The 23,943-nt window shown below is 38.8% G+C and overlaps 1 protein-coding gene and 1 pseudogene across 1 annotated transcript in view; one reads left to right on the plus strand and one right to left on the minus strand.

Annotated features, from left to right (window-relative positions):
• GRID1 (glutamate ionotropic receptor delta type subunit 1) overlaps positions 1 to 23,943 on the minus strand; it is a 1,063,263-nt gene that overhangs the window by 490,045 nt on the left and 549,275 nt on the right. The gene's annotated exons all lie outside the window — the stretch shown is intronic.
• On the plus strand, positions 8,918 to 9,555 carry LOC114031308 (annotated as a pseudogene).

Consider the following 23,943-nt stretch of genomic DNA (forward strand, 5'->3'; position numbering starts at 1 on the left):
ATTTTATTCATCTATAAAAGGGGTTAATAACAGCCCCTAGTACTCTACAAATCATGCAGAGATCTGTATATGTCAGTTCTCGTCCTGACTTTGATGCCTATAACCTGTGGAACCATAACTAATTCTCTGGACCTCAGTTTCCTCATCTGTAAAATAAGGCAATGGACCATATGGCTCCTGAGTTTCTGTGCTGCTGTTGACTAATGATCCTATTATCATCTTAATTTTTTTCATGACTTCCATAATGAGGCAGAGCACCCTGACCGTGGGATGATTTTGCCCTTAAATACTAGTGCTTCCTGTGATGGTATAATTTTGTCAAATGTAGACATAAAGTGATATTCCAACCTTGCCTTGTTTATACACACTCCTTATCCCTATCAGTCCTTGCTGTTTGTCCTTCCTTCTAGAAGAGGAAAATGATATCAGGAAAGTGATGTCATGACTTGCAAGTGAATTGGATTTAAGTGAGGCAGGGATGTACAAAATCATCAGTCTCACTCTCTCCTCCAGAGTCATCTGGGTCCAGTGGCAAGATATAGATCAGGATGACTAAAGGTGGCCCCAAATAGGGGACCTTGGTCTTTTTAAACTGAGGTCTTTCCTAGATCTCCATTTGTCTGAGGCAATGTCCACTCAGTGAACAAGGCTAGGTAAGAAATGAGGTAAAAAAATGGCCTCATTGACCTAGTTAAAAAAAAAATCAATCTAGGAGGGAAAGACCCTCAGTGTTTCTGGTGAAAGCAGAAACAAAACAGAAACAATTGCTTTTTACATTCACTCTGAGTCATCATAACATAACCCAAACAATGACCAAGGTAGGCTTGGGCTGGGAACTATTTATTTTTCAGGTGTATTTAATTATATTAATTATATTTAAGTTTGAGGCAAGATCCTTAATTAAAAAAGAAACCTAGTCTATAAACCCCATGATATTTTTTGAAGTGTCAGTAATCAAAACTTATATGCCTTAAACCTAAATCATTCTGATTCTCACTGACTGGCCAACAATAGGTCTCAGCCCAAGACTGTTTTGGTCATTGGTTGGGTTTTGGTGGCTCAGAAAGAATGTAAATAGCAATTGTTTCTGTTTGGGGCAGAAGGATCTTCCACTCCCAAATTGATTTTTTTTTAACTAGGTAAAAGAGGGCATTTTTTTTTGGCCTCATTTCTTACCTAACCTTAATCACTGAATGGGCATTGCCTCAGACAAACTGAGACCTGGGAAAGACCCTAGCTTAAAAAGGCCAAGGTCTCCCACCACATTCAGGGCCATCCCCAGTCATCCTGATCTATATCTTGCCACTGGACCCAGATGGCTCCAGAGGAGAGAGTGAGGCTGGTGACTTTTCACTTGTCTCTGTCTCACTTAAATCCAATTCACTTGCAAGTCATGACATCATTTTCCCGATGTCATGGTCCTCTTCTAGAAAAGACAAACAACAACCTGTAAGTACTAGTAGCTGCCCCACCGAACACCCAACTAGCCAGTTCCAGTTGAATAATGCACCTTTTTCCTTCCTTCCTTCCTTCTTTCCTTCCTTCCTTCCTTCCTTCCTTCCTTCCTTCCTTCCTTCCTTCCTTCCTTCCTTCCTTCCTTCCTTCCCCCTCCCTCCTCTCCCTTTGTTCACATAAAGAATCATACCCTTACCAGTGGGTACTCTTCCCAAAAGAATATCAGTCCTTACCACCACCAAGAGATACATTGTATTTCTAGAAACCCTAATGTGTGTGTTCCTGACACAGGATAGTGGTTTGTTATTATTATTATTATTACCATCATTATTACTATTAGCAGCTAGATGGCACAGTTGACAGAGTACTGGACCTGGAGTCATGAAGACCTGAGTTCGAATCCAGCCTCAGATATTTACTAGCTGTGTGACCCTGGTCAATTCACTTAACCCTGTTTGCCTCAGTTTCCTAATCTATAAAATGAATCGGAGAAGTTTGCCAAGGAAATGGCCAACCACCCCAGTACCTTTGCCAAGAAAACCCTAACAGGATTAAAAAGAGTTGGACGTGACTGAACAGCTTGTTGTTATTGTTATACTATGAAAAGCTGCAAAGTTCAGGGCTCACGGCCACGTAAATACCCAGGGGAGGAAAGTTCTTGAAAGAGGGTACTGTAGTAGACACTAAATTCCATTCCACGTGGGAGGTCCTATATCATTCCTCATTTTCTTCATGATCCCATATTATTTCCTCATCTCTCTCCTCATTTCTTTTTGCACCCTGATCTTCATCAACTTCATTCATACCCATGTTTCCTTGCTACATCTATGCAGATTACTCATCTTCATTTCTTATATCCAATCAAATTTCCAAGTTTCATTGAGTTTTCTTTTATATCTCTTACAATCGTCCCCTCCCCTTTTCTCTCACTTCTACCCCCTTAGTAGAGGTCTTCATTTTTACCTGCCTGAACTACTGCAATGAGATTCTCCTTCCTCTCTCTCTTTTTTAATCCATCCATCATACTTTTGCCAGGAAAATAGATAAAAGTTAGAGTTAGGTAGATAAATGGATAGATAATTGATGGAAAGACAAATGATAGATAATAGAGACACAGATGGATAGAGCAATATATAAATACATGGATAGGAAGACAGATGAATGATATAGATAGATAGATAGATAGATAGATAGATAGATAGATAGATAGATAAATGATAGTCACATGTGAGTGAGTAGTAGCATAACACAATGGATCCTATACTAAATTTGAAGTCAGAAATACTTGGATTCAAAGTCTGAATCAGAGACTTGCTAACTATGTCATTCTGGACAGATCACTTCACTTCTCTGTAACTTAGTTTCTTCATTTGTAAAATGAGAAGATTGGAGTTGATGACTTCAATGTTTATTTCCTGCTCTAATTCTATGATTCTGTGATACTATATCTTACTTCCCTGTCTTGTATAATCTACTTCTACTCTGTAATCTGTCACTTCTACACTTACATGGCTACTATTCCAATTCAGCCCCTTACCACTTCTTCCTTGACTTTTATAATTTTCTTTCCTCCATCTGTCACATAGCTGCCAAGGAGGTTTTCCTAAAGGGCATGTCTGCTCATGCCATCCCATATTCCATAAACTCTACTGGCACCTTATTATCTCTAGGATTATGTACTAACATATTTAACATTGAAAAATCCTTCCCAGCCTGACTTCAACTTCCCTTGTCATCCTTCTACATTATTCCCCTCCATATACTCTACAATCTTACCAAAGTAACCTACTTGTTGCTACTCATACATAGCACTCCATGTTTCCTCCAATGCATGGAATGTACTCCTTTCTTTTGCCCTTTTGGCCACCCAAGTTTTTTTCAAAGCTAAGGTCAGAAAGAGTCCCCTGTATTAGCCCTTTCTTGATCCTCCTATCTGCTGTTGCCTCCTTTCCAAGGGCCTTGAGTTTGGTGTGTGTGTGTGTGTGTGTGTGTGTGTGTGTGTGTTTATACTGTGTGTATGTATGCAATCTCTCCTTATAGAAAGGAAGGTCTTTCAGTGAAGGGAATCTTTTATTTTTGTCTTGTATTCCCAGCACCTTGCCCTCTGCCTGATCCATTACAGGCATTTAAGGGATTGTTTGTCGACAGAATTAATGACCCTAGCATTTTCACAAATTTGTTGTTGTTTCATATTGTCTACTGACAATATTGCCTATTGACAGACTTGAAAGGCCCTCCAAAATGTGGCATCCTCTCACCCTCCCTAAACTACCCCTACTATCTTTCCCGCCTTAACTGACAACTCTCCTCTACATATGCTCTGATCCATTAATATATCTCATTCTCATTGTTCCATGCTTTGTGTCAAATTGGAGGATCTGATGATAATTTTTTCTAGCTTCTTTGGGTATTTTTTCCATTCATTTGTTCATTAAACAGGCATTAATAATAATTATATGCTACTTTAAGGTTTGCAAAATACTTTACAAATATATTATTCAATCTGCATAGCAATCCTGGGAGGTATTATCATTATCCAAATTTTATAGGTGAGGAAACTGAGGCAGATGGCCATTGAGTGATTTGCCCAGGATCACACATCCAATAAGTATCATAGGTTGGATTTGAACTCAGGTCTCCTGACTTTGATCCCGTCCTCTATGCATTGCTCCATTAGTTTCCTCTTTATGCCTTATTAAGTACCTACTGTGTGCTATGGGACCTTGTGTTAAGAGTTGGTCTTAGTCTTGTTTCAACAATTTGTCACCCATAAGAGAGGGAAGTTCTCAAGTGTTTGGAGTCTCTGGACTACATGTCAGACTGATAGCCTCCTGCTGCTTTCTTCTTTATATTATTAATACTTTCATGTAGATGATAGTGGGTTTTTATTACATACTTCAAATGCATGTTTATCTCCACTGAGTTATATGCCAAAGATTCTTCTCCAATTCATGGTGAGCTATGCCTTGAAGATGTCTCTCCAATCATATTGAACAAGGAATCTTCTTGGAAAAAAAAAGATGAAGGATAATTGTTATTTATTTAGAATCTCTTTATCAGGGCACATTTAAGACACCTGGAATGGTTATTTCAGCCAGAAGGAGGAGCATGCCACTGACTGAAAAATCATAGGTTCAATTCCAAGATGTTTATGCTTGCTTTGATCTATTCCAAAACTGTAGTCCACGATCTCTAGGCTCAGGCCAAATGTTGGTCACAAAAGGCACTATCATAACAGTGGAGACCCAACACAACCTTGATTCTATGAGCAACAAAAAATGTAAGTTCTACAAGCTACAAGATCTCCCAAGCCAGGGGTGGTGGGAGAGGAGTGGTAGCAGAGAGTTTGATCTAGCTATGTATTGATCATTCTATCTATATCTATCTGTAATTCTATTTCAATATCATATTTCCTTTGTAACCTTATTGTTTTATTTTAGGCAGTCAGAAAATTTTTTTCTGAGAAGAGGTACATAGGCTTTACCAGACTGCCAAAAGGGTCCATTCCACACAAAATGGTTAAGGACACCTGTTTAACTAACTTGGTTAGGGGCATTATCTCCCTCTTTCAAAGTCATTATTCCTCTTCTTCCTCCTTTTTTAAAAATATTTATGAGATGCTTTACTTTTCACTTTTGTTACAGTCTAGTCAAATCACACCTAGGTTACTAAGGCTAGTGTTTATTTTGAAGATTGGAAAAGAAAAACCCATAAAGGAAAAGTGACTGGCCTGAGGCCGTAAGACTGAACCAATAGCAGTGCCTGGGTTTAAAATAACACTCTTGTGTTGGTAGCCTAGCTGTGAATCCACTGAGCAGCATTGTCTAGGAAGGCCAGCTAACAGCATGCTGTGTGGGGAGTCCTTGTGCTGAGGGCCCCACAGCCATCAATGTTACTTGTAACTTACCAGGTTTAGTCAGATAGTTCCCAGCAGGGAGCTGTATAATGCTGTTTTAATTAAAATGTGATTATTTGGAAAGGTATTCATGTTTTTCTCTTGTCTCTACAACAATTACCCTTGAAGCCAGCCTTTGAGTAAAGTGGGTGCCTCTTTCATATGAGATCTCTGCACGTATAAGGGTTTAGATATAATCTCCCCAACACACACTCATCAGTTTCCCCCCAAACACATCCTTTCTCTAACCATAACCTGTAAGTAAGAAGTTGAGCCAAAAGAAAGAAAATTATAAATAATGATATGCTGTCATTTCATTGCCTTAGGTTTATAGATGTGTGTAGATGGGGTGGTGCTCCACCTCGCTCAAATTTGAGGTGTGGACATTCCATTTCCCCATCTTGCTGCTTGGCCTTTTGGAGTGGTATACAGTAAGGTAAAGTTTTCTCCTCACCCTGAAACCTTTGGATCCAGTCAACACTTCTACCATTCTTTAAAAGATGGGAGACACTTTGATGCTTCTCCAGAGTGTATGAGCGGTAGGTTTTCGACTGCTCCTTCTGCTTGGAACATAAACTGAAACAGGAGAGCTCTAGGCTAGTTAGGAGTGAGGGTTCTCTTTATGGAAAGCTCCATTTAAAAAGATGAAGAATATGAGCAAAAAAAAAAAAAGGTTCTAGGATCTCATTTCAGTAGTTTGCAAGTTATGAGGTTCTCGGCCTGGGATGAAGATGATTCATTGGTTCATTTATCAAACAAGGATTTACTGCGTACTTTTTATGTGCTCTGTTGTGTAGGTGGCAAAGAGGATTACATGCAAACTCAAGTACCTGAAAATTAAGTTGGGTGGATGAGACAAATACCCACAGCATCATAGATTTAGTGCTGGAAGAAATCTCAGGTTATCTAGTCCTCTAGTCCATCTCTTTGATTCCTGTTCTTATATGACTCTGGAATCTGTTTACCTATACCTTTCACAGATTGCATATTCTCCTACCCTCTAGGGTCAAACGTAATCAATCTAATGCCTCTTCTGTGTGACAGTCCTCCATATACTTGAAGACCTTCTCAAACCCTACCAGCCAATGCATTACAGTGGAGATGGCCATATTGTAGTTAGGTCAGCTGGTAGGAGAAATGGATTTGTTTTGTTGGGTCCTAGAGAACCAAACCAAGAATAAAATGTGGCCATTGCAAAGAGGCAAATTTCTGTGTTGTCAAGTGGAAACAAGTCATAACAATAAGATCCACACAAAAGTGAAATAGGTTTCTAAGAGTAGTAAGTTCCTTTTTACTGGAGGTCTTAAGAAGAGGATACATGACCATATGTTGGCTATGTCATAGGGGAGGATTCTTACATAGATCTAGGTTGGTCTAGAAAGTCTCTGACTTCTCTTCCATACCTAAAATGATATAACTGAAACTGCAGGAGTGAAGTGACTGGTGTGTCAGGAGTGGAGAGTGTGTGTTGAGGAGACCTGAGACACAAGGAAGTATGGCTATAGTCATAAGAATCATAGATTTAGAGCTGGAAAGGACAACAGAGGCCACCAAGTTTAATCTCCTTATTTTACTGATGAGGAAACTGAGGTACAGAAAAGTCAAATGACTTGTCCAGCAACACAGCCAGTAAGTGTTTGAAGTGGGACTTGAAGTCAGATGTTTCTGTTGCCATAGCCAACATACTATCCATGATACCTAGGTAGAATTAGGAAAAGAAAATGGAAAAACTCCTCCAAGTCCTTCTCTCCTCTAAGATGTCCTGTGAGCACAGATGGGTTTTTGCTCCATGTGGCCTATTTTATTTTCCTCTTTTGACAGAGATCCCTTTCCCTCTGGAGTGGTATGCTTGACTGTTACTATTAAATACACATCTTGGGTCACAAGGGTGGGATTGAAATTGCCTGAAATTTACAATCATCACGACTTGGGTTGACATCTCTAATCATTTGTAGTAACTTAAGAATGATAGGTAGAGAGTGGATAGAGAATTTGTTCATGTGTCTCAGTTTCCCTAACAGGGCTTTGGAGCTGTCCCTGACCTTCCTGCATGCCAGCTCCATTTCTCAGTTTATATCAGTAAAAATGACCTGAGTTTTATTATTCCAGGAATATTGAAACCCTTGGTTTACGTGTATGTTGTTGTTCAATTGTGTCTGACTCTTCTTGACCCCATCTGGTGTTTTCTTGGTGAAGATATTACAGTGGTTTGCCATTTTCTTCTTCAAATCATTTTACAGATGAGGAAATTGAGGCAAACAGAGCTAATTAAGTGACCTGTCTAGGGTCACATAGCTAGAAAGGATCTGAGATTAGATTTGAACTCGAAGATAAGCCTTCCTGATTCCAAGCCTGGTGCTCTATCCACTGCACCACCTAGATGTCCTACAAAACAAAAACTTCCTTAAGCCTACCAGAAATTGAAATCCTCTTCCTTAGGATGTGGCCAGCATGGATGTCTGATGCTCTAGGAAATCAAATTGAACTAAGTCGAAATTAAGGATGTTCAATGAACATTAATTAAGCACCTACTATGTGTAAAACGTTGTGTTCTCCCTGGGCATAAAATGGCCCCCCAAAATAAAAGATCATTTGCTGGATTAGATGATATATTCCTTTTTGGTATCTTCCAGCTTGACAAGTTGATTCTATTACTCTCAGCCTCTTTTGTGTTCTAGGTTCAACACAGACTACTTTGTATTCCTTTGCTATAGGAGAATAGCTGTTTAGGCCATGGAAGAAAAGATAGATGCGTAATTGTCTACTTTCCCAATTGGTTGATTTAGTTATAGTTAAAGCTTAGGGCCCCATTTCATCACCAGATTGAAAAGAAAACCCTATTCTAGAAGTGGGTAGGTTATTTTGCAGATGACCAGGGTCCAGATAATTCTCTCTGTAGGTAGACTATTTCCTTTGGCTCTGACCTTATTGGTCAATCTGCCTTGGAAGACCAGCCTTGAAAAGCAGCTACTGAAATTTTATCCAATCTAGTGAGTTATAGACATTTCTAGAGCACAGCCTGGGAAAGGTTGGTGGAAAACGGAGGCAAGGCAGGGGATTTGAGGCCAAGAAAGGTAAGAGTAACCAGAAAGAAGAGTATAATGACTAGCATTAAAAACTATAGAGGTCAATAAAGGTAGGACTGAAAAAAATATGATTGGATTTGGTGATTATGTGAGCATGGGAGCTTTTGTTTAGAGAAACAGCATGAACATGGTGATATGGACTGATTCCAAGAAGCTGAAGAGAGTGAAATTTCCAATTTCCTTTTCTTATTGCTGGCTCAATTCCTTAAGGTGGCAACGGGCATGGTATAACCATGTTGGTATGTGACTATGCTACTATAGAGGAGAAGGTCATTGAAGATGAAAAAAGTTGAAAAATTGTGCAAACAGGCATCAAAAATGTTTGTTAACATGAATAAATACTAGAACTCCCAAAAATGATGACAAGAGATGTAGAGAGAAAAGAGATAGTGAAGCCACTGAGAAATTTGAGTGAATGCTACTTTACCTCTGTTCTCTGGCCAACCCACTTCATTCCAAGATCTTCTCTGAACCTTGATTTATGGATTCTGCTTGCCTCCATATCCTGGGCATGACCTTTGTAGTACTGGATGGGTAGGGACTCTAGTGTCCTATACTCTACCCATATGGAAAGTGATAGCCTTCATTGGCAATAGCATCATGGTGGACCAGGTGGTGTGGGAATGTTTTGGGATCTTATGTGGCCCATAGAATTGGTCAGATGCAGTGCAAAGTATATGATTCCCTCTTGGTCCTCCCCTATGACCTGCAAGCAGCTAATGCCCTCATTGTCATCACTGTTCATGGCTCTGCTGATTCACCTTGCTGGGGCCAAGTATACCAAATGTGTAAATGAAGAGTAACCCAAATCTCAGAGAGTACTTACTTCTTCCTTGTCCTAGGACTGACCTCTATGTGCTAGACTGCCCCTTGTGATCATCAAGGACCTCTACAACCACCAGGTAGCTGAGGCTCAGAAATGGGAGTTGGGGCCCTCCCTATACCTAAGCTGGGCAGCTTCAGTCCTTTTTCTACTAGGTGGAGAGGTTGTTGTGCTGCATTTTCCCCTCAAGCAGCTCAAGAGGCACAGGGCACTATCTGGCCCAGTACTCTGCTTCTACCCCTACCCTAGGAGGCTCTTAGGGTCTTTCTGAGTATTCAACCAAGAATCATGTATGAATCTGAAAGAAGTAGGGAACAAATGATTCCATGTGGTGAGGGAGGCCCTCTTTCTCCTGCCTTCTTCCCAAAAGATGAAGCAAATAAGTGACCCCTGTTTCTTTTTTTTTTAATTCCTTGAGTAATTGAGCCAAGAACATGACTCCACATCCTCTTTCTGGTCTTCACTGTTGCTACTACTGCAAATGATATCTCCCAGATATTATCCCTTGGATAATAAAGCTACAGAGATGCTGCCCAAGAGTTCCAGTATCTTTCCCTGGAAAATGTTATCATGAAGATGTATGCTATTTCTCTAGATATTCTAGAGCTAACTCCCTCTCTGGTCATGGCTTTCAATTTTAACCATGTCAAGTGCAAAGTTCTCCAATGTGTTCTCTCCATCCCACACCCAATTCCCAGGAAAACAGGAGCACCAATATTTCATTAGCCTTTCTTGGCCTCCATGGCAATTGTGATAGTTACTGTCATCCCCCTGGTCTACAGAAGGGTAGTTGACCTCCCTGTTGGGTCTTGTACCCTGCTTGCCCTATTCCTCCCTCCACCCCATGCTGCCTTCCTTCCCTGCCTCTCTTTGTGGCACTTTCATGGTTGAAGATTTTTAGACAGTAAAATGTGTCTTGCAAAAAAGAAAGTTAAGTGAACTGACCTGAAGGGAAGTACATGCCAGTATAAAAAGAGGATGATTCTATATAACTTCCTAAAAATTAGAGCCTCCTAAAATGGGTGAGCTTTATAGGTGAGGAGATCCCTGTCACAAAAGGTCTTCAAGTGTAGGTATTCATTGGGATGTTTTAGAGGAGCTTCCTGCTCATACGCAAGTTGAACCAGATGACCTCTGATGTTTCTGATTCTGAGATTCTGTGATCTCAGTTCTGGGATGTCATTCATATAGAGAGCTTTCCAGTGAGGAAACTCCCTCTGCCAATGCATAGCAACACTTGCTTGGCAATTTAGTCTCAGGGAGTTGGCACTGAGAGGTGATATAACTTCTCCAGGGTCACACAGCCAATATGTACTAGAGGAGGGACTTGAACTCAGGTCTTCCTAATGCCAAGGATGGCTCTCTATATATAACACAATGTTTTCTCTCTATACAAATAGAGTATCGTAAAATCCAGTGCTTACATAATTCAATATATGAATATGAACTCTCAATTCCCTCATCTGCAAAATGGAGATGAGAATAGCACCTATTTTTTTATGATTGTTTTGAGGACCAAATGTTATCATTTATGGAAAACACTCTGTAAACCAGAAAGCCTTCCATAAACATCACCTAGTATTATTATTGCCACTGCAGGTGATAAACATCCCCAGCAAATCTCATTGGCTTCTTCCATAGAAATAGTCTTCTATACCCACTTGCCTGGATTTCCTCTATTTCATTTGCTTTCTTTATCTGTCCCTTTTTTAAAAAGTTCTTTGATTCTTTATTATCTTATTGGGCCTCCTTTGATCACTTTCAAAGCCCCCCTTAGATTTTTCTCTCCTCCTGCTTTCCATATCTTAAAAAGGCATACATCTGACCAGCACACAAGAGATGGTCTATTGGATTCTGGAGAGTGTTGTTTTGATAATTTTATTTTCCCCAGTTGTTTTTGGGCTGCCCCCTGCTGCTATTAGCTTTCATCAGTTTCTGTCTCATTCACATCCTGACACCTCTCTTCAAACTCCAGTTCCCTCCTAACTTCCCAGGCCCCATTGGTCCCTTAACTTTGTTCTCACCTCTGTACAATCATCCTTGTTTTCCACATTAATGGAATACAAATATTCATTCTATTCTTCCTTTTATCATTTTTTTTCTTATGACCCTTTCTTAAGCAGAAATTCTGATCACAGTAGTTAGAGACTGAATAGTTTTTCCATAACCTACATTTTCCCATTCTTGTTTATTTGCTTTAAAATTTTGTGTGTATGTGTCTGTGTTGTTTTTTTCCTCCTTTCTTTTGTTAATCAAAACATTCATTACTTTTTCTCTTACTATTCCCTCATTCTAAAAGGTGACCTAGGACTCAGAAATGAAAGCAGTGAGATGCAAAATCTTTCTTCTGAAGGAAAAGAAATAAACAGTGTATATAATGGAGAAATATCTCTTCACATGCCTCAAGTTTGAACTGTTCACAAGCAAAGGGTGAGTCCTCAAAAAATGGTGTTGTGCCTTCTCCTCACAGGGATTCTTTTTTTCTCTTCTGAACACATGATCTCATTAATCAGCCTAGTGTCTCTGAGGAATGCAATTGGGATGGCCACCACTAAAGAGAAACAGGCTTAGGAGCAAATATATAAACTTTCTGGGACCAGGTGACTCTAAAATACTAACCAACTTCTACTCTGGCTAGTGACAGAAAGAGAAATGCTGTAATATGCAGTTATCGGTTTAAAATAAGAAAGGAACATAGATGCCATCTAGTTCCACCCCCCTTTTTTCAAATGAGGAAATTGAGGCTCACAAAGATTGACTTATTTTCCAATGTCACACAGGTGAGTGGCAAAGCTGGCCATGGCACAGAGAAGAAAAGGGAGAGGAGGAAAAGGAATCTGAGTCCTCAGAGTGATGGGCTAGCTATACGTCTCTTCCCTTAGATGGACCTTCTGAGGAAAATAGCGGTTCATAGCTCTAAAACAAGAGTAAGGATCCTTATGTGTTGGAATTTACAAGGAAACTTGTTGCAAAGTCCAAGAGTAAGAGATGTATGGTTGTTGAGAGTTTCTGAGGGGGCTCAATGTGGACCTGCTATAGAAGCAAACACAAGATACTCTGTCTTTCTGGAGTATGTTGATCAGAGGTCAAAAAAAGAGACATCAAACACGGCAACTTCTACACTCTACTGCAGATTCATATAGGAATGAGTGATACCATCTGAGGGAAATGGTAAAACCTGAAAAGCATCTTTAATGACTATGAGGCTTAGGGCAAGGATTGAAAAGTATATAGGGCACAGGCTTTGTTTCTACTCCTCCTCCATTTTAAATGTGAAACCCTGAACATCAAAGGAGGTTATAAGGAAAGTGAACATCTGGTTGTTTAAAGGATGTCGAAGAACACGACTGAGTTTTCTGCTCCGTGGCTTTTATGAGGAGGTGAATACAACCTCACAGAATTTACTAAAAGTTGATGAGATAGGATGCTACAAAAGAAATTGATTTGATAGGAGTCACTGAATAACACTGTCAATCAAAAAGATATACAGCCTAGGCAAGTCATGAACTAGAGTTGAGGAACAGGAGCCTGGCATCTCAGAGGTGGAAGGAAGGTCAGAGACGTATGGAGTAACCCCTATCCACATCATGCATTTTATCTACAAATCCTCAGCAAATAGGTTCTTTCAGCTTTTGAGTGATGGGGAATTCATCTCATTTTGTTTTAGAGCATCTCTTAGGACATAGTGTGTTATGGGTTTTGTTTTGTTTCCCCTTTGCTTTGAGATGACATCTGATACCAACCAGTGGTCATAGCTGTGCTGTTACGGACAAAGCAAAGGAAATTTCATCCCTCTCTGGATGGCTTCCTGTTAAACACTTGGACACAGCTATCATATCACCTCCTCCTACTCAGTCTCTTTTTCTGCAAGCTAAACTGACCCAATGTCTTCCTAACCTTGTTGCTATCCTGGTTTCTTTCAGTCTACTTAAAAACATGACCGATACATACACATATAAATGTATATATGTATGATATATGTATATATATATGTACACATGTATGTGAAGGGGTGTTTGTGTAAGTGAGAGTGTGTGTGTGTGAATCATGACCCATTCTATTTTGGCAACAGCTATAATCAGCACTGTTCCTACAGTGTATAAGGAGAGTTTAGAAAAAACAAAGTCGTGTTCAATTGACCAATACATAGTTATTTTTATTAGCAGCTGTGACTTATGAACCTTTTCTCTTGGTCCAGAAAAATTGACTATACAAATTGTGTGACATAGGGTCAGATGAATCAGATGATCCTTTATCTTTTCAGTGCATGTTGAAGAAGGTTCGTAGCTTTCTGGCTGAAAGCAGAAGTAGGAGAACTACTCTGATGAGGTGATATGTTCCTCAACATCTCAACAATATCCTAGGTCCTGTTACAAAACAAAGATGAAGAACTGAGATGCAGCAGAACAGTAAAATTTGACAAACTGACCTCTTTTATGTTTATCTGCAGGTCCAGCATGCAGCAGGTACATAAATGTTTGTTGCATAAATGAAAGTTTTAAATTAAGTGCCTATTATATGCAAGTATATTAAAAAAATCAAAAGATTTAAATCTGGAAGATCCCTCAGAAGATCAAATTTCTCATTTTATACATTCCCCTTCTACATTCCTTGAATCCCTATGTATACCATTGTCTTCATCCAAGCACCTACCCTGAACCCTAACACTTTCGTAATTCCTTCTAAGGAGTAACCTAAGAATAGCTTAAGGTAGTTTTCTCTCTCCCAACAGTGTTTGTCTTTTAATAAAACACACAATCCAAGGTGAGTGAGGCATGGTTAGATAGGAGGTTAATAGATTCAATATGTCAGTATGGCATGGTGGTCAAAATAGTCACTTCAGTCTATTGTATTCATTTCAGGGCCCAAATGTTTAAGGACTTGGAAAACTATGGAATTCAAAGAGAGGCAAATCTCAGCTTTCTGAAAAGATTAAACTCTAGTGATTAGAGTTTTCAAAACCTTAAACTGGACATTTTCAGCACTGGATGATAGTAGTAGTTCCCATTTTATAAGAGTTTCCAAAGGTATTTATAAGAAACATAAATAATATGAATTAAATGATCCTCAAAGTTCCATCCAATTTTAAATCCTGTGGTATTTAGGCCACATCAATGTAATAAAAATAACAATACTACTTAATTTATAGATTCATTCTTATAGTAATAGAATTGCTGAGGGATTACTCTAGATACAAAATAATAAAATTCATTTGAAAGAACAAAGGGTCTAAAATATCAAAAGAAATCATGGGGAAAAGAAACATAAAAACCCATTTGGTATCATTAAAAAATAGAAAAGTAGAATTGAATACTGTCTCCTCCCCTTTCACAATCTAAGCCAAATATCTAAGATCCATCAACTGATTTTCATATAGCAAGATTTTTTATACTCACATCATCTTGATTACTCTTCTCTAGATACATCAATGAAATCAAATAAATAAGAAAGATTTATAAGCAATCAAACACAATAACTTAAAGTTAAATGAATCCAAGGAAGAGTCATCCCTCCTGTTTTTTTTTTACCAGAATTGCCGATAAACTGGAAAACAGTTTGGTATAAAATGTCATAGAATCTCACACCGTGTTACACAGAAGTTCAAATTGTTATGTCAACAAAACATACAAAGTTACATAATAAAAATACAGAAGTGAAAGAAAGGAGGCAACTTTCAAGTCTGTGCTTAGGAGAAAAATATATCTAAACAGGGGATAGAAGAGATCATTAAAGACAAAACTGAACACTTTGATTATATAGAAACTAAAAGTTTTTTTTCCTAAAAACAAAATCAATGCAAGAAAATATTATCAATTAAAATGTTTACATCAACTATCTCTGATAAAAGTTTGATATTCAATATGTAGTAACTTTTCATAAATATATGACTAATAGCAATTTTATAAGAAATAAGTGGCAAGAATATATGAATAAATAATTTTCAGAAGTAAAATATGTGAACTATAAGCAACCATATGTAATATTCTAAGTCATTAAAAATAAGATAAATGAGTATTAAAACATTTCTGATGGTTAATCTAATACCTTTCAAGGTGGTTAAGGTGATGAAAGACAGAAATAGGCTGTGGGATGACAGGAATACAAATACACTCTTGGTGAAGTTGTGAATTGATCTTATCATTCTGGAAAATAATTTGCATTAATGCAAGAAAAGACATAAAAATGTGATAACATTTTGATCCTTCAATACCTTTGAGCATATACTCCAAAGAGGTAGAAGAAGGAACGGTACTATATATAACAATAAGAAGTATATTTATAGCATTTTCGTGATAACAAGAATTTGGGAAAAAATATGCACTCATTGATTGCGAAATGGCTGAAAAAATTAAGATACATGGATATAATGGAATGCCATTTTGCAAAAAAGAAAAAACAGTGAATATGAAGAAATCTATGGAACACTAGAAGACTTGTACAAACTGATGCAGAGTGAAACAAGCAAAACCATAACAATAAGAGAAAACTAAATGGCACAAAAAAGAGAGCCAAACTCAGATTAATTTCAGTGACTAAACTTCTGTCCAGAAAACAGATGATGAAATATACTTTCTTTCTCTCGGTAGTGTGATATCACATGAGAGACATTGGATATTGATTGCCCTTGCTGTCAGATCAAGTCATTTTTTGCTTTTGCTATCAGAGGTGGGGAACCTGCAGCCTCAAGGCCACATGTGGTCTTCTAGGTCCTTGGGTGTAACCTTTTGACCGAGGCTAAGTTTTAAAGAACAAATCATTTTAGTAAGAAGATTTGTTCTGTGAAGTTTGGATTCCATCAAAGGGTCACACTTGAGGACCTAGAGGGCCACATGTGGCCTTGAGGTTGCAGGTTTCCTACCCTTGGATGCTTTCCTTTATTACAAGGAAGAACTTACTAGGATGGGGCTATATCAGGAAATAATGAATATATAAATACAAAATAGAATAAACACTATTATAAGACCTTATTATCTTCTTTTATCTTTGTCTTTACAGAAATCCTATGAAGTAGGTAAAGCAAAATTTATTATTGCAATTGGACAGATGATGAAATTGAATCTCAGAGAACACATGGCTCCTGCCAGGCCACATGGCTAGTTTGAGCTAGAATCACATTAAATTGCTTATTTTCCCTACCTCTTTTTTTTCCATATGGACAATGCTCTAGGCCATGCAGATATGATAAAAAAAAAAACACCACTTTGAAAAATGGTCCACCTGCCACTTTCAGTTGTCCAAGCAAAAAGGAATTGTAACTTGACCCATCCAAAGAATTGAGCCATTTAATTTCAAGAACCAAACCAACAGGGAAATGCTCCCATATGTCAACAGTTTTACTTTCTAGGGAAGAAAATCTTTCTGGAATGCAGGGCTTAAGTCATTTGATGGACAAATGTTATAAATAACACAGAAGGAAACCTGAGGGAATGGTGGAAGCTTTTTTGCTCTGTCTCAGCCATCCAGCTATGAACTCTCTGACTTAATTCAAGGAAACTAGGCTGTGCACAACCCTGCTGCCACAGATCCAGTGGGCTGGGGATAAGGACTGAAGGATCCTTCACTATCCCCACTGGCAATTCCCTGTGAGGAGCAGATGGGCTCAGAATTTAATGTTGCTTCTGAAAGATGAGAAATAACCCAACTCTTAATAATCCACGTCTAGAGCAAATCTAATTGGCCAATGACAGAGGCTGGGCTGGGGTGTTATTCCTCTTCTAGCTTCTCAAGTGAACATCTGTTTTTCTCAAAGCTGTGAATGTCACGTCAAGATTTTCCAATTACACTCCTCTTGGTTTTATTTAGCATTAGTATATTGGAGGGATAATTAGTTTGGGATGAAAACCTGTATTGTCTCCCACCACCCACCACCACCCCTCCTCCATAATAAAGCAGATTTTTAATGTGCCTAATATAGAGGAGAGGTGTTTTTTTTAAGAGACAAATAGAAAGTGAAGGATGGAAGCAGAAATGAAATACAGATTAATGACAGCAGCTGAGCAGTAAAGACAGGAGGAGTTTACATTAGCATAGAGTCTGGCATAAGAGAAACACATTGCAAATCTCTCCTACACTGAGCCTCCTAATGAAGGTGGGCCTTTTCCACCAACATAACAGTGATGGAGATGAAAATGAAAGACTGATTCCTACTGATGTGTTTCCTGATGATAAATCACTGGAGATGGGGGATCGTCTGGGATTGCTACTTCGATTGGGGCTATCACGATGTTCTCGGGTCAGCAAGTCCTGCTTTGCTAATTGGTTTAACTGGTACCTTGTAACGGAGGGTGGTCTCTGTACCCATTCACAAATGGATGAATTCACAAGCAAGCCCACAACAAACACTTCAAAATCCTTCGGCATTATAATATGCCTGGGTTTTACAGAATGACTATATCTCAGAGATGGAGGGAACCTCAGAGGCTATCTGTTTCAAACTGTTCTTGGTCAAGAATTCCTTTGCTCAAGGCAAGATAACATAGTATCATGAAAAGTATTCTGAATTTGGAGTTAGAAGCCTGGGTTTCAAATCTTGGTTCCACTACTTGCTGATTTTGTGACCTTGAGGAAATTACTGAAACACTCTGGGCCCCAGTTCTATTGGGCATTGCACTACATGGCCTTGAGATCCTTCCAGCTCCAAATCTATGATCTCTGAACCCCCCACTTCCCCTCCACCCCACCCCTGCTCTCCCATATCCTCACCAAATGGCCATTTAACTTTTGCTTAAAGACCTCCGGGAAGGGAGAAGCTTCTACAATTATTCTTTCCACATCATGGGGGTTAGGAGCATGGTGCCCTCACGATCTGGAAATGCATGTAAAAATTTTTGATCGGCCTTTTGTACAAGAGAAGAAGTCTGAATTATTATAGCATTAAAAGATAAAATATGTCGACATTATACAATACTGTATGTCCATTTTTATTTGCTGGACTTCACATGTCAAAATTGTGCTGGGGAAAGTCACTTTGTGGAAGGGATAACTGTATTTCCTAAGGCAGTCAACTCCTCTTTAGCGTAGCTCTAACAGGTGTTCTGTTTTTTTTTTAATATATATCAAGCTGAAAGTTGTCTCTGCAGCTTCCACCCATGCTCTGGAGTTCTGCTTTCTGGGAACAAACAGAAAAAGGAAGCACCTTGAGGGTAGTGAGTTTTGTTTTTTTTTGGCTTTGCATCTGTCCACTTCCTACATTTTGATGGATTCAATTGAATTGAATTCTCTCTGGCTTTTGCATGGCACCCCTCCAAATACTAGAAGAAGACAGCTGTATCCCAGTCCTCTAGTCTTTTCTTTACCAAGCAAATTCCTTCAACCAATCCTCACATGGAAGCCCTGATCATCATGGTGGTTTGCCTCTGAATGCTCCTTTTATCTATGCCCTTACTAAAATACAACATCCAGAAATAAATGCAAAACTCCATATATTATCCAACCAGAACAGAACACAATGCAACTATCACCTCCCTAACCCTAGACACTATGCTTCTGTATAAAATCTAGGATAGCATTCTTTTTTTTTCTAGTAAGCTCTATCCAGAATTTAAACATGAGCTTGCTAACTTTATGGAGCTAATGAGAACCCATACCCACAGATATGAAATACTAAGATTTATATAAGATGAACAACCTGGCTCTATGTAGATTTCATTGTTACACACATGAATGCTTGTACAGGAATGCCACACAAACACACACACACACACACACACACACACAATGTTTATTACTGCCTTTCAGAATACTCATGAAGAATCATTTGCCTCCTTTCAGAAAGTTTGTTCTATAAAGACCATTGCAAAATCAAAAAATAGACTTCCAAGGCAACTAGGGGCCAGTGATTTATTGATATCCAATTTAACAACTCCATTGGTTCAAGAAGTGAGGTCTGCTCATGATACTTTGCCCATCCCAAGCTCTGTTGACCAGAAATCACTTGATTAGGAGTTGGGACTCATGATACAGATGGGTCATTCTAGGAGTTGGGGCAATCTTGTTGAGCTGTAGTTTTGTTGGTTGTAGAAGGCAAAGTCCTAGCTATATATGATCCAAAAGGAACCATTAATGTCTGCAAAATCTATTAACACTCCTAAAAACATACTGCTAACTCTGAAACTGAGCATAGAGGCTACTCACAGTATTCTTGGGGGAGATGGGAGAAGGCTTTCTCTGTCTTCCATTGTTTTCTTCCATTGGCCCTGGGGCACACTCAAAGAACTTCATGGCTGTACAATCACAACTCACCTAAAATGGAGACCTCCCTAGACACAAGAGAAATACTGCCAGGTGTGACTCAAGTCCCAGTGTCCATTGGTATGGGACTATGCTTATTGGTGGAGATGAATGCCCCCATGCCAGCATGAGGGGCAGAACAGAATTGATTAGAGCAGAAGTGAGGACAGCTTTGTTCTCTTCACAGAAGTCTCCCTATACTCTTTAGTCTCTTAAGGCTATATAATCTCTGTGAGTGCTTCTGCCTTCTAGTTTTGAGAGAGAAAGTGGATGATGTCAATGTCACTTCAGGCTGCTAAGAGGAAAATAAAACTCTAGGAGAAGCTGTCATGAGACAAAATAGCAGTCTCCATTATGTCTCTACCCCAGTTTGCTATACCAAAGACTGGGAAACTTCCCATTGGGTGACATATATCCTCTCTCCCTCTCTCTCTCTCTCTCTCTCTCTCTCTCTCTCTCTCTCTCTCTCTCCCTTTCTCTCTATCTCTCTTTCTCTCTCTCTTTCTCTCTCACTACTTCATTTCTGACTTTGTATCCCAGTACCTAACACAGAGTATGGCACATAATAGCTAAGAAATCTTTGTTGTATTGAGGAATATGTTTTAAAAGATTATGATAAAAGTGTTTTTTTTCCTATTAAACTGAGAAGAAATTTGGGCAACAAATCCGTAGGTTCAGAATTGTATTTAAGATTAAAAGCGAAATTCTGTGTTTTAGAACTCCATTGTAATTACTGAAGCCCTGTATAATAGCATTCCATTATAATGAAATGGAATGTATTACTAGATTTAATTACAATAACATAATTAATGTCAAGGTACTACCAATTTGGGTATAAATATTTAATATTACCTAAAACGTATCTAGTTCTCTAACCCCATGATTACTGAGTTTAAAAATACATCTTTCCCTTGCAACTTGCCTCTGAGAAAGAAACCAATATGAAATGGACTAGGTGGAGGTTAGGCAGTGCCTACATACATTTCAGATCATCATTTCTAGCTCCAATGTTGCACTCCCATCACAGCTGGGATAGCTCACCTTATTCCGAACCTTTGAAGCTGACCCTAAAGTCTGATCAGTGACTTGGCGAGAGACAGTGTGGTACAGTGCACAGAGGCTGGGTCTGAAGTCAATATAACACTAGATTTGAATTCACTTACTATTCACATAACTATGGGTAAGTCCCTCGACTTCAATGAGCCTCAATCCTTTAAAATATCTGTAAAATTGAGATAGACAGAGGATTGTTCTGGGAACCTCTAGAGACAACGTATGCAACAGGTAGTAGAAATATCAGCTTTATTATTAGAACATGTCACCATCCATGCTGTACTTGGATTCAAATTTGTGAGAATCCCCGTTACACAGAGGCAGAAGATGGGGGAATGTAGCTAAAATGACTTACTTTGCTTATATTTTGTGGCTGTTTATACACATGTATTTGTTTTGTCTTTTGTGGTCCCTGTACCTAGCACAGGGAAAGGCACATAGCAAGCATTTGATGAATGATTAATGTTTCTGAGTTGCTTGCTTAATCGATGAGTGCAGCTCAGTCACCAAAGGAATTCCACCAGCCCCTGTATTTATCCTGAGCCAATCTAACCATGCTCAGTATGTTCAAAGGGGGTTTTTGGCATTTATTTAACATAGATAGTTGTATTTGGAAAAGCCTATTTTGCCTTAAGTGGATATTCCATGGCTCTTCGGTGCCTACATCAATATTACCTTCATGGCAACCCCTCCATGCCTTGGCATCTTGAATGGCCCTTGCCCCTGTCTTCCTGAAAATCATCTACAGGGAATGTTTTGAAGACTTTCCTGCAGTTGTCTTGCCATTACATGGATACTAAAGGTGCTCATGGATTGTTCAGTGATCATCCCTAACTCCAAGTACATAATTAGCCCGTATTTTTATCTACTCATCTATCTCTCTGCAGGCAGCCATTCTTTTACAAGGTATTGCAGTCCATCCCTACTCATATTCATCCTATCTTATTGATTCATCTTGTCAACAATAAATTAACATTTCTTAAGTGCTTATTATGTGCAAGCCATGGTAAGCACTACATCTCTCCAAAATCCTTTTGATGAACTGTAACCTTTATTCTTTGAAAACTGCAGTTTCTCTTTGTCTAACTCATTATATGGACCCTCCCAGCCCTCAGCTTCCTCAGACTATACCAAAGGGGGATCTATAGTCAGGACTCAGGCTATTGCCTGGGGCACTATTATGGGAACAGCATCATTTCTAAAACCAAACCAAAGTGGAAACTCAAAGCTTTTGGTGAGATGGAACCTCAGTTGCTTTTGTAGCCACTTTTTGGGGTACACATATGTAGGTTATTAATAAACCCTGCATTTAACTTAAAAGTGGGGGTGCCTATTTTAGGTGTTCACTGAAACCTCAAACAATATTGGAAAATCCATCCTAATTCTCTCTCTCAAGGTCTCTACAAAAACAATAATATCTAACATTGACATAGAACTTCACCATTTACAAAGCATTTTCTAATATTATCTCATCTGATCTTGACAATAAACTTTGGAAACAGGTACCATTATTGTCAGATGAGTAAACTAAAACTGACAGAGGTGATTTTCCCAGGGTTACACAGATAGTAAGAATCTGTGGCAGAATTTGAACTCAGACCTTCATGATTCAAAGGATAGCAATCTATCCACCATGCCTCCTAGATGACATGAAGTCTTTCCTGATTATCTGAGACAAAAAATGTTCTCTCTTCTTCTGTTGAATTCCCATAGGCCTAACAATACCACATGCTGCTTGAATTGTATTCTTTTGCATGTATATATTTTTTCTCCCTAACTAGACTTAATTCCTTGAGGACTAAGGTTTGACAGGGCTGCTGAGTGGTGCATTGGAGAGAGAACCAGCCCTGGAGTCAGGAGGACCTGAGTTCAAATCTGGCCTCAGACACTTACTAGCTGTGTGATCCTGGGCAAGTCATTTAACCCTGTTTGCCTCAGTTCCTCATCTGTAAAATGAGCTAGAGAAGGAAATAGCAAAATGCTCCAGTATCTTTGCCAAGAAAACCTCAAATGGGGTCAAAGAGAGTCAGATACAATTGAAATGATTCAATGACAACAAAAAACTTGACACATTCTTAGAATTCAATTCATATCAAGAAGCTTTCTTAATTCAGCACATCACTATTGCAACTAATGCAAGCCCAGCCCTGTGCCAGGTATTATGGGAGATACAAAAGATGTGAGTGATTATGAGAGATTCCTGTCCTCTAGAAGCTTACAATCTAACTATGTATATAGACTAGCACAGGTGAAGTGTTTCTTCTTGAAAGGAGTGGATAACAAAAATAACAATAAGCAACAATAACAATGTTGGTGATAATAATGATAAATTCCAAGTCTGCATTTAGGTACAGAAAATCAAATATATAAATATGCAATGAGGAAGCCTTAGGTCACAAGTAATTTATATTAAAAAAAGATTGGGGAATGTTTGTTGACAATAAGCTTACTCTAAGCATGTGACAGCTGCCAAATACAGCTAACAAATCTGAAACTTGAAGCACGGTATCTTAATTATGGAAAGAAATAGTCCAGCTACTCAGTGCTGAATAGAGGACCTCAAGCATTTGAGTCAAATTTGAAGAGGGAGGGACATCATTTTAAGTAAGAAATTAGAAAAGAAGAATGGAGCCAGAGAAAGGTGACCAAAACAGTAAAGGTTCTTACAACCATGTCATATATGAAACAGATGAGAAGATGGACATATTGAAGATAGAAAAATAAAGTTAAGGGAAAGACATGATTGCCATCTTTAAAGAATAACATTAGCAGATGATGATGTAATACTTTAATGAATGCAGTAGGCTTTCCTCACAGCAGTCCTGCAGAGTATGTTACATAAGGCTTATCCTCATTTTACAAATGAGGGAAAATACGACATCAAGAACCTAAGTGATTATACATGACAATATGGAAGCTAAGACAGAACTCAGGTCTTGTGACTCCAGTTATCCAATCTTTCTATTATTTTAGCCTTCCTCTGAAGCACTTACATCTATGTGAAGCATGCAATGTGGAAAAGGGAAAGGACTTGCTCTGTGGGACTCCAGAGGTCAGAAACAGTACAGGATATAATAAAAGTTTTAGCTCAACATAAGATAGACCAGTGCAACAATTAGAAATGCAATGGAATTTGTTGCCTTATGAAGGAGTGAGATCCTTGTTAATAGGTATTCAAACAAAGGCTAGATGACCATCTGTGAAGGATGATGTAGAAGGGATTCATGTTTTGAGTGAAAAAGGTTGGAATATATGACCTCTAAATTCCCTTCCAATTCTCCGGTTCTGAACCCTGTGCGCCTCCCACCATAGTGGAAAAACATAGTTGGTATTCGGTAAATGGTTTGCAGAAGGAAGGAAGGAAGGAAGGAAGGAAGGAAGGAAGGAAGGAAGGAAGGAAG

The sequence above is a fragment of the Vombatus ursinus genome, unplaced genomic scaffold, assembly GCF_900497805.2.
Source record: "Vombatus ursinus unplaced genomic scaffold, bare-nosed wombat genome assembly UNPS02015129.1, whole genome shotgun sequence".
NCBI lineage: Eukaryota > Metazoa > Chordata > Mammalia > Diprotodontia > Vombatidae > Vombatus > Vombatus ursinus.